The sequence below is a fragment of the Pararge aegeria genome, chromosome 1 (assembly GCF_905163445.1).
Source record: "Pararge aegeria chromosome 1, ilParAegt1.1, whole genome shotgun sequence".
NCBI lineage: Eukaryota > Metazoa > Arthropoda > Insecta > Lepidoptera > Nymphalidae > Pararge > Pararge aegeria.
The window spans coordinates 19,641,473-19,654,063 of NC_053180.1; the positions used below are offsets into that span (position 1 = coordinate 19,641,473).

The window sequence follows — 12,591 nt, forward strand, 5'->3', positions numbered from 1 at the left end:
AATACAAGCTGAATATACAAAAGAAGTCTTTTTTAAAACAACCCGCTTTCCCCAGTACAACACTACTTCCGAAATAGCTTCGTTTTGATAGTAATGAAAAAAGAATTGCGCAAAACCTGCAGTGTTTAAATAGCTATTAGGAAAAGCTCCTGAAATCAAAATTACTGAACGCGAATTTAGAAATTCTGAATATGGCATTACTTTTACAGGAGATTTCTCAAATTACGAGCTGTTTTCGGTCACGTTAAATGCCCATTTCGAAGTAGAAGTAATATTCTTTGTATTAATTTTGAGATATAGTTTTACATGAGCTCAAAAAAAAGATGATAGCCTAAAGGTGATATCCCAGTGGATAGGGTTTTGTCTTCAATTACCGGGGTGCGAGTTATGCGTTATGCGTACGAGTATGTGCGTTTCGTGACATTTAGTGGGCTATATCTTTATTCTACTATTACTAGCTGTTGCCCGCGACTTCTTTCACGTATGTTTTGTTTTAAAGCATATTAAACCAATCTCTAAAAATAAATTGTTTTGGTATACCTAGTTCTGAATATTTTTAAACTCGCAATAACTTCTACATTAAATGTCCGATTGGAATGAATAAAAGAGTTATTTACTGCTATATTAATACCCTTGATAATAAAGCTGTTTATTTAAATGAGAATTCATGGTGAATACGAATGCTTCCCACTTTTGTTTCTGCCATCGGTCTAAAGACACTTTATGACATAAAAAAGGGACTTATCTATAATCGATAGATATATTCCCTCCCGGACTTTTTTGTAGGTAAATAATAAGTATAATTTTTATGTATCATCAATAGTTTTCTCAGACCACGCCAAGTAATGAATTTAATAGGCAAAATTTTGCTAATTTGTGTTACATGATTGCAATTTTTTGGAAATAATTTATAGTCTATGTTACTTCGTTATTAAACTTTCTTTTGCCGAACAAGCGGCTAAAACCAGTCCAATAGTTTCGGAGCCTATTGGGTACAAACAAACAAAAAGACTTTCCTCTTTATATTATTAGTATGGATATAGAAATATAGATATTGTATCACTTCCAGAAGACCAATATCAATTCTTCTTTGTGTTATGGTAATGAGCGATTAACGAGGCGCGGGGACTCAACTTCTTTTGAATACATAAATATGTAAATAAAGATAAGTTAATTTAGCTTCAGATTTTGCGGAACACAAAGTTGTAAGTAACGATTCCGTGCTTATTTTCTTTGGATTGTGGCACTTTGTCAAATTAAAACTGCGGCGCTTGTATTCAAAGTATTAAAGTATTTTAGAAAACAAATCTCGTCGTGTTTTTGGAGGCAATTTAAATGGTGTTTGTTTGGACTTTAAATGAGCAGGTATTTGGAAAAAAATGGACGGATTTGGAATTTAATAAAGTATAATTTAGCCCAAATATTTGTAGTTTTATTTTAATGTTTTTCAAATAAATAAAGTTGTTTAATGGCACCACTAGTACAACTCGGAAATCGTGCTCTTTAGTAGATTATGATCTAAGTAGGTTTTAGCCATATAGAAGCCACACAGGCTTCTATTTCGAAAAATATGGCAAACGAATCGTTAAACCGTAATATACAAACTCCTTTAATTCTATTTCAACTTGTCATATTATATTTTTATACAACGTGTCAATGAGGTACATTATTTACTGTCTTTGAGACTTATCTGTGGAACCGAAACCCAAATAGTTTTCGAGTTAACCACTGCCATTGTTTTTACTGAAAGACATCAGATACAGCCCTTAAATGTAGTGACTCCAGTCACTTTATTAGGTACATGGTGCGTAGCGTAGGTACTATGCGCGTTTCGCTCTTTTATCTTCAATAGGGTTGTTATAAAAATAAAATAAAATTTATTTATTTCGACCGACTTGGATCATAAATGGTTAGTAAAATACAAAGTTAAAATTAAGTTAAGTTGTCAGTAAACTTAGCCTAAGGAAATGGTTTATATAAAACCCTTCGAGCATGCCCGATTGAAAAGCACGTGTACCATGCAGCAATGGCACAGGTACTGACAATCAGTCCTGCCAGCAAGTACCCTCAGAAGGCCGTTGGAACTAGCCATAACCCTGCGCACCAAGGATGTACACCGTTTTCCCATGATCGTGTAGAAACAATCTATATGCGCTTCGGCAAACATCCCTGACGCGCTGCAAGACCGAGGCAATCCCATCAGCATCCTGAACGCATTATTGTAGTGTACGCGGAGGGCACTGTAGCTATGCAATCGTTGATTGCTTCTTGTGTATGACGAAAACCATGGCAGAGAATTTTGACAATATTGACACTTATAAATGTGTATTCACGCCGATTTGTATAACCGCAGTCACAATTACTGTAGCACGTATAGCTACGTACTTTATTCAAAAGATACTGTGCTAAGTGGGCAGCGTCTAGGCTTGAATTTTATTTATAAATAAAATAAATAAAAATAAAATTCATTTATTTCGTATTAATTCAAGTAAACACTCTATATGTTTTGAATTAGTTTACATGGAAAAATAAATATGCTTCTTTAGATTTAATATACAGGGTGATTTCTTATGAAATATACTTATGCACCCTTCAACAGTATTTGTATTTCGCGCCGTGTATAAAACACCCACCCCATTGGAGCATGTTTTTTAATTTATTTTATGATGAAGAAATACTTAATTTACTTAAACATTAGGCATATGTAGCTTAAGTATAAGGAGTGTAGTGGAGTGAAGTAAGTCCTCCATTAGTGTCGTTGTGCTTTTATAATTAACGGTTTGTTTGGCATTACTTTATATTTTTAAAACCTCCCTGGCGCAGTGCTGAAAGCTGTGGTTTATTTGTGGGAGGGCCCGGGTTTCGCTCCCAGCAGTGGCAATTTGGCAATTCATTATTTCTCAATTTTCTTTGGTATGATCACGTGGGATGCTATGGCCATGGCTAGTTACCGACAAAGACATACCGTATGATGTCGTTCCAGTATGAAATAGATTTATTGGACCGATTCAATCCATTCTTTTTGAAACAATATTTTTTTTAAGTGAAAATCCATCGCCTATGAACAGAGCAACATTGAACAGGGCATGCAAGGAGCACGTTCTGGAACATTCCGCCCTGTGTTAAGTTTCGTGCGCCTGTTATTACACCGGCAACCACGCCCTTTAGACTGGAACACTGCATTGCAACAATGCTGCTTAGCGGCAGAAATAAGCATAGGCAAGTTTAGTAGATTTACTGTCCCGTCGTGACCACTATCCATGCGAATGGGTCGGAATATCGACAAATCCCAAAATATTATCGTGGTATGTACCTACCTGTAAAACTATATTTAAGAAATGTTGATTAGCGACGAAAATCTTAGTTTCAAATCTTTAAATTTATTGAATACCTCTATGAAATATTCCTCTAAATTAACAGCTCATTTTTATCACTAGCTTATTAACTTCCCTGTGCTGTACATAGGTCTCCTCTCTCATAGGAAAGAGGGGTAGAGCATAGCCTCATCTCATTACACCCGTGCGGGTAAGCCACGGCTGTTGGGACCAATGGTTTGACTTGCCCACTGATGTGTGAGTTGTCTACGACCGGGCTGGTACTTAGATGTTTTCATAAAAACCCAATAAAAGTCCTTAGCCCGAACCAGGAAGGGAACCCAGCACCTCGTGATTGACAACGAAGTAGTTTTAATAAATAATAATACATAAATAAATATACTACGACAATACACACATCGCCATCTAGCCCCAAAGTAAGCATAGCTTGTGTTGTGGGTACTAAGATAACTGATGAATAATTATATGAATAATATACGTAAATACTTATAATATATAGATAAACACCCAGACACTGAAAAACATTAATGTTCATCACACAAACATTGTCCAGTTGTGGGAATCGAACCCACGGCCTTGGCTCAGAAAGCGGGGTCGCTGCCCACTGCACCAATCGGCCGTCAAAGATTTGACCAAGCAGATGGCCTACCTGAGCACCATCGCGTAAAAACAAGGTAACATTAAGCAGCAGCAGTCCAGTAACCTGAGCCATAGGTGCCAAGATTCATACGCCTGGAATTACAATTCCATCATTTTTCCACTCCATATCGCAAGTCTAGTATAACGGTAAGCGGTCTGAATATTTACGTACGGTATTTGTTTGACCCGTTGAACAAAAAAAAAAGCGAAACGTAACTCCGACAGGAAAAATGCATTTGAAAATGGATTTTTTACTAGCTACTAGTAGCCCGTGGTCGTAGTTTGTTTTTGATTTTACCCGGGACTTTTCGACCGCCCTTTGAATGCTGCTTTTTCGCGTCTGCTTTTGCTGGTTTATTAATTAAATCGGCATTGGGACGAAAGGGGACGTAAAAAAAATGTTTTGAATGCGTATGGACATTGGTAACTTCTTTGCTGTAGTGTTGCAGTATTTTATATCTTTACGCGTAAACGGTTCCAGGTTGAATTTTCCAATTAATATAAAATAACCACGAACAGTGCGTGTGGCCAGTGATAACTTACGTGGTCGCTAACTATGGGCTTCATAAGAAGGCTCAGTGTAGATGGATAGAGCTATGTTACGAGTACCTCTACGTGGTCAGAAGTGAGGAAATCCGTAGAAAAGCTAGAGTTACTGGTAGAAGTACTACAGATATTGCGTAAAACCCGATTAGGGGTATCGATTTAATATAACTGCAATAACCCAAACAAGTTAGCCCTTTACCGTCTTAGACTGCATCATCACTTTCCACGGATGGAGATTGTATTTTGTTGTGAAATAAAAAAAAAATTATAAATAATTTTACATATATTTAAGTTTCATCAACTTACAACGTTAACCCTACCACAGGTAAAAACTGTTGTGGGCTTCTTCTTAGACCAGGGCACTTTTGGAACCCTTTTAGCTTTAGTTGTAAGTTTACGAATGTTGTTATCGCCACCTAGTGGTGGCGATAACAACATTCGTAAACTGAACACATTTTGTATGTAACGCATCAAAAGTGCCATCTATGTGCCTATTTGAATAAAGAAATATTTGACTTTGACTTTTGACTTTGAATTAGACACCAAGAAACATTAAGGCAGGAATCAACCCTATAGCGCCATTTATCATTGTCCCTGCACCTAATTAACAATTGAAACGTCTAGGGGGTCAGAAGGATCGCAGATAATGTAACAAAGGAGGCATTTGTAGGGTTATTTGCGGCTGCGGCCTGCGGTCGTGTGCGCTACGCTTTACGGTCTTTTCGGTATTGCATCTAGTTATACATAATACTGGCCTTAAAAATTGATACTTTAGATTGTCAAGTGATCCGATATTGTTATTACCGACTTACAAGAAACGAGGAGGTTCTCAATTCAGTTGTATTTTTTTTAATGTTTGTTCCGAGCTAGGAACTCTGACATTTATGAAGAGATTTAATTTATTTTTTTCGACTAATAGTTAGCCCTTGACTGCAATCTCACCTGGTGGTAAGTTATGATGCAATCTAAGACGGTAGTGGATAACCCTGTTAGGGAGTATGGTAGTCATACCCCTAATCGGTTTCTACGCGATATCGCACCGGACCACTAAATCGCTTAACGGCACGTCTTTGTCGGTAGGGTCGCAGCTAGCCACGGCCAAAGCCTCCAGACCAGAGAAAATTCGAAATTCCCAAATTCCCCTGCCAGGAATTGTACCTCTCTTTGCTACTATATAAAACGAACACGAAGTGTATGATCGAAGTAAATTTCTACATTTTACTTGGCACCGACTTAAAAATGTTTTCGAAATATTTATTTCTTGCTTTTTAGTTCTATAACAAAGTCGGTCCTGTTTTGTCAAAAAACAAAATTTCTAGCACCGTTATCAAGTAAACAAAAGACTAAGCTACAAACCCCAATGATTGACACTTTTAGGACAGTTTAAATGTACAATTTATACAGAACTAGCTGCGGTTGCCTGCATTCTTCTACCGCGTTTATTAAGTTTTCTTACGAATCCCGTGGGATAAAAAGTAGTAGTTTTTTTTATACACTTTATTTGTACACCACAAATAGAAAAAAAAAACAATGGACACAACAAAAAGAAACTTAAAAAGTGGAATACAATGGGCGGCCTTATCGCTTAGTAGCGATCTCTTCCAGGCAATCTTAGGATTAGGAAAACCAAAAGAAACCGATTGGTGGGGTGTATTATTATTAAATACACACTTACATAAAATACTAATAATAATAAATTTAAAAAATAAGAAACTAATATATACTATAACATACGATACATACTTAAAAATGAGTAAGAGACTCTCTATGCCAATTAAAAAGATTTTGAAAATTTAGCAAATATATCCCAGCATACTCGTATTTATGGTATTGTACCATCATTCTTATTTTTAGAGACAAAAAATATTATAACATATATCCTATGGCTTGGTTCAAACGTTTGATCAAACCCACCCAATCTATTCTGGGCATCAATCATCATACAAATTACACCGCTGGTGTTAATAACTCTTATCCGTGTCTTCATCTTTCACGGCTTTCTTAATTACAAATTGCTTTCAGAATCTGCTTGAGGAGGTTGAGTAGCCTTGCGATTTTTATGTCTGTGCCCCAAGCAAACCTCCTTTATTATTTTTAGTTTCCTATAAATAAAAAAATAAATAAATCTACTACGACAATACACACATCGCCATCTAACCCCAAAGTAAGCGTAGCTTGTGTTATGGGTACTAAGATCGCTGATGAATATTTTTATGAATATAATACAAATACGTATAATATACAGATACACCCAGATACTGAAAAACATTTATGTTCATCACACAAACATCTCCAGTTGTGGGAATCGAACCCACGGCCTTGAACGCAGAAAGTAGGGTCGCTGCCCACTGCGCCAACTAGCTGTCATATGTTTATTTGTTGAAGTAGAAGTTCTTTAGGCGCGACTAGGAAGTATAACTCAGATTTGAAATTATGAATATTTAATTAAATTGGTCCCGGGTACATTTTACTATTTCATCAATGAATCATAAAAGTTTTACTTCAATCGCGCGTAAAGGTTACACACACACTTGTTTTTATAACTTTAGATAGACGGAAGTTATTAAATAAAAAAAATCAGACTGACAGTTGGACTAGTCCATATTCAAATTAAAGTTTTGAATGATGAGCATAAGATTATATTAATAAAAGTAGAATTTATAGCCAAAAAAAATAAATTAAATAGAATTACGTTATTTTTAATGTCATGTCATTAAAATCAAATTAAATAAAAATAGAGGTAGGTTACTCCAAAGTTTAACTTTTTTTTAAATATTTCACACCTGCGTTTAATAAACTTTTATCATAATTTTTTGTAATAATCCATTTTTATATAATTCTTAATTACGACTAGAATTAAATTACTAAGAATATAATTAATACATCAGGCGAGTAGCTGGGAGCCACTGGAGGCAAGCGGCCCATGACGGTGCATTGTGGAACTCCCTACAAAAGACCTATGTCCAGCAGTGGACATCGATTGGTTGAGATGATGATTACAAATTAATATGAGTATTTAAAATTTTTACATTGGAATATTGCTATGGTAGGGCCTAACAATCTTTATTAATCCATAAGTATTAAGTCGCGTTATAAAATCCCAAAATAATAATTTTAGTAGTCTTTTTCTATCAAATCGAATGTTTGGTAAAATGGACATTTTTATAATTGTAAGCAGATAAACAAAACATTTAAAATGAGAAGATATTAGTTAAAAATTTGTGTTTTATAATAATTAATTTAAATATTATTATGTGTTTTCGTATGGGAGAAGTCGCAAGTCCATGCTTCCTATGAACTGTAGCTCAGAGACAAAAGGAAGCCGCCTGATTTATCAGCGGGCCGACTAATGGTAGATCCGGTATAAATTACGACCTTCCATAGGCCATATGCAGTGATAGCTCAGTGGGTAGGACTTCGAATTCACTTTTGGGGGACCGAGTTCGAACTCACCTCTAACATTTCTAAGTTATGTGCGTTTCAATTTAAATATCACTTGCTAGAATGGTGAAGGAAAAAAATCGGGAGGACATGTCTGAGAGTTCTCCATAATGTATTCAAAAGGTATACGGAGTTCACCAATCCGCACTGGGCCAACGTGGTGGACTACGGGTCTCCCCCCACAATGACTTTTCACTGTGGAAGGAGACCCGTAGTTGGCTGGTAATGGGTCGATATGATAGGTCATAGTTAACATTTGTATTTTGAGAAACCCACACTAGCGTCCGCTATGGTCTATTACATAAGTTTGCTCAGTTCAGGCTTGATTAGATGCTTCGGCTACAGCTAGTTACTTCAGTTGCTGCGTAACATCAAATAAAAGTATTGAAATGTTATTAACTGTATTGGCTCGATTTTGCAGACATCTTAGGGCCGAGCAATTGCGGTGCTTTACCCACAACTTTTCAAAGACAAGCTTTTTTTATTACTTTAATTGCCTTTTTTTTGCATTTACAAAATTTGTTGTTAGCACCATATATAATGGAGAACGTACTATCATCTGCGATCCCTAGAATGGGGACGTCTGGATACGTGTTTCTATGCTTGGCGACAATGGATTATTTTAAATAATTTAAAATTGGATTTCTATTTAAAAATAAAAATTTAACATATTACTGTTTCTAAAACACAAGTTTAACTATCTTAAAAATTATGAAGCGTGCACTTTTGAATTACCCATTTTTGAATTCGCCAATTCTGTTAAAAATGTATTAGAAAGCCTGTCTTCAATAAAATAGAAAGCACTTAAAGTACGTATGAGTGATTGTTGTATGAGAAAGTTGCGTAAAAGCCACGTAAAAAGCTATGAACCGCGTCGTAGCTGCGTGGTGAGGGAATATAAAACTCTCGACAATTTGTCTGCCTGCGATAATGTCTTCCCTCCCATCCGTACACGGCCTATTACGAGTCCTTGCTGGAGCGCGTTTCCATTACAGGCTAAGCTGATTTTGCCATGCACGGGGTTATAGTTACTATAGTAGAATTAATCGTGCTTATCTTTCATTTCAACTGACTTAAAAAAAAGGAGGAGGTTTTCACATTTATCATTACAAATATCGCATGGAATTAATAACTAAAGTTATAAGACATGAAATTGAGATGACAAAGTGCTTAATGATGCATTTAGAAACAGATTTACAAAAATGACTCCTTTGGTTTATCTTAAACGGTATCCTTAGGTTACGGAGAATGGAAATGTGTAATCGTATAGCGGTTATTTTCATACAGCCTTACGCTGGTTAATATTAATTCTGGTTCAACTATTATTTTAATTTGTTGGTGTACAATAAAGTGTACTTTTCATTAATTTTTGAACTTTAAAGTATAAAGAAATTTGTATGCAAACATGAATTAGATATATAACACACACTATATAATGGAGAAGGGAAATGGCAAGAGGAGTTTTAGTAATAAAAGATCAAAGTTTTTTTTAAATATTGCTTATAGATAATTATTTATGCAGAGATATTGGATAAAAGCAGGCGTTATTTACCGGAATTCCATGAAATCTTATGAAAATTAAGCTTAATTTGCTGTACTCTGCGAAAGGAAGGAGAATCTGTATGGTGTTATTTTAACTTCTTCAAACTTTATACTCAACACAAAACAGATCTTCGGCAATGCATTCTCTACGCACGCTTCACTCCAACGCCGGAGCACCTCAGGAGAAGTTGACTTTACAATGAATAATTACTAAGACCTCTCTCTACACCGTGTGTAGCAAATAAAGCTTATTTTTCATAAAATAGTTGAGAGATATTTTTGATACCAACTTACTGTTATTGTTTACTCTTCGTCCTACTGACGAAATTAATAATTATTGTTATTATGTATAATAACGTTTATTTCGGATAAAATTCTATAGCTTGTAACAATTATCTTATTAACTATTTTATAAATTAAATTTCGCGAAACATTTCTAATTAAGGTAAGTATCCTCTTGAGATTTTTCTATTTATTGCTTAATATTTACAAAATACTGTTGGCTTCCGCGCATTCTGCTCATCATTGATGCAGATAAACTTGTAACGGTAACAGTTCGCGCGCACTTTTCTCACAGCCGATCGGTTGTTGTGATGTTGGTATGATAAAGAACAGCCTCCCTGTTTAATCTTTATCGTACAGCGTCAAAAACAAAAGATAAACTATAAAATATAATGTCATAGACAATTTAAGTAAAACATATAGATAATTGTATAATGTATATTAACTAAAAAACTGAACATTAAGAAAATGGACGGATGCAAATTAAACTAATTGATTTTGCTTGGGAAACATAAGTATTCATTTATTCTGCACATTTTTCACGAACCCTCCCGAATAGTATTAATCATTCGGACTTAGGCCTACACAATTCGGACGATAAATTTGTCGTTTAGATAAAACGTGAACAGGCACTTACTTGTCGGCAATTAAAAGTAAAATATTGTTTTAATTAACAAATTCACCCGCTCACTACTCCTGCTAATTGCGCTTTTTATTACCGGCTTGATTGAGGCAAGTTTAGCGAACTTGGGAACGGCGCTGAGATTTTAGGAAATGTTCACAAAGTTTGGTAAGTTACATTTTTATGTCATCATCATGATCGTCAGGCTAATTAATGTGTAAATGAATGCAAGAACTATAAATAGCGGTGTTAACACACTATACACACTAATCAATCGTTTTTTTGATCAAGTATTTTGCTTTTTTATCCCACTACAAGTTAGCCCTTGACTGTAATCTCACCTGGTGGTAAGTTATGTCGCATTTTCTTCAATCCTTATACCCCACACCAAACAGGTCTTCGGCAATATACCCTCAACGCACGTTTCGTTCCGACACCGGAGCATCATCGGGAGATGTTGACTTTACAATGAATAATTGTTAAGTCCTTAACAAATCCTTAAATTAAAAAGTCCTTAAATTATAAATTACACCACACAGATTCTCCTGCTTTTCGCGGAGTATAGCAAATTGAGCTTAATTTTGATAATATATCATGGATTTCCGCAAAGTAACGCCTGCTTCTGTCCAATAGTTATGTCGCAGTCAAAGATGGTAGGGGGCTAACCTGTTAGGGAGTATGGTACTCCTACCATATGTCATACCTCTAATAGCGCGTCATCGCAGCGCTTTCACGTGATGCCCGGACAGACGGACAGACAGACAAATATTAAATAAAAATATTTTTTGGACTCAGTGTCGATTATAAAGCACCCCCCCGTCAAAATTTTCAAAATATTGTAAATGTACAGAAATCTTCCAGTTACAATTTTATTATAAGTAAAGATTACCGAATGAAATCTTTCAGATGTCTCTCAATAAGTTCAAAGTTTATATAAAACATAAGCTTACAGGAAAATTCTATTATAATGTCAAGGATTACTCAAACGATAAAATAGCTTGGGTGTGAATTGCTCTAACTTCATAGCTTAATATTAATTTGCGGTGAGATGGTAATAACCTCGTAGCTTTAGGTTTTTTTATTATTAGCGAACGAAGTTATCACCATCCCCTTACAATTATGTAAACATATATGTTTTATCAGTGCCATGTGATAGGCCGATGAACAAAGAAATTTTGAATTTGAATTTGAATAAACCCCAGTGTGTAAAACACCGACTTTACTTTCGTGGGGCCGAGTTTGAATGCCTGCACGCAAATCTAACTTTCTAATTTATGTGCGTTTTAAGCAACTCAAATTTTACTCGCTTCTACATAATGTTCTCAAAGGTGTGTGAAGTCCACCAAGCCGCACTAGGCCAGTGCGGTGGACTACGGCCTTAACCCTTTCTCATTGTGGGAGGAGACCCGTGCTCTGTAGTGGGTCGGAAATCGGTTGATGTGATGATAATTGAGGAAAAAGTAGATGGAAAGAGAGGGCGACCAAGGCTGGGTTTTGTGGGACAAATAAAACGGAAGGTTGTGGTGGGGACTTAGGTGAAAGAGAGGGTCATGAATAGTGAAGGCGTACACCGACAAGAGCTTAACTCTGAAGTTAAAGGAGAAGAAGGACCTAGAGAAATTTCAGAAATAATAGATTCCCAAATGGCTCTGCTCGGGCCCACCTATTTATAAGATCACAGTGTACATCACTGAGCAAAAAAGGTCGTCCCGTATTTGTAATTCCAACACGTTTCAGTGCGTAATTGGACTAAACGTTTCAGATTACTAGCATTTACTCAATATTCCTTCCTTCTCCGTTGGACCAGATCGCCCTCAAATAGTTTGAATACATTCTCGTCTATATTACCTTCGTTATTATATCTGATTCTGGCACAAAAGGCAGAAGTAATTGCTTCGGTTAAATACTAATAGGCAAAGAGGAAACAAACACTACGCTGTAATAGGGTGTGTATTAAGATATCTGTGGAAATCTTAATTGCTGAGCTTCTATTATAATATCACTATTAAATTTAATTGCGCTTTGTTTTATTTTCAGTGATTAATGTTGATTATTAGTGCTGGTTACTAGTTGCGTCCCGCGGTATCATCCATATCAAATATTAGCGATCAAAAGCGCAACTCTATAAATACTAAAGTTTCAGAACGGTTATCGATGAAATTTCTATTTATTAAACAGACTTCT

At 35.7% G+C, this 12,591-nt stretch overlaps 1 protein-coding gene across 3 annotated transcripts in view; it reads right to left on the reverse strand.

Annotated features, from left to right (window-relative positions):
• The window catches only part of LOC120628018 (protein madd-4), a 292,600-nt gene that overhangs the window by 60,545 nt on the left and 219,464 nt on the right, over positions 1 to 12,591 (reverse strand). The gene's annotated exons all lie outside the window — the stretch shown is intronic.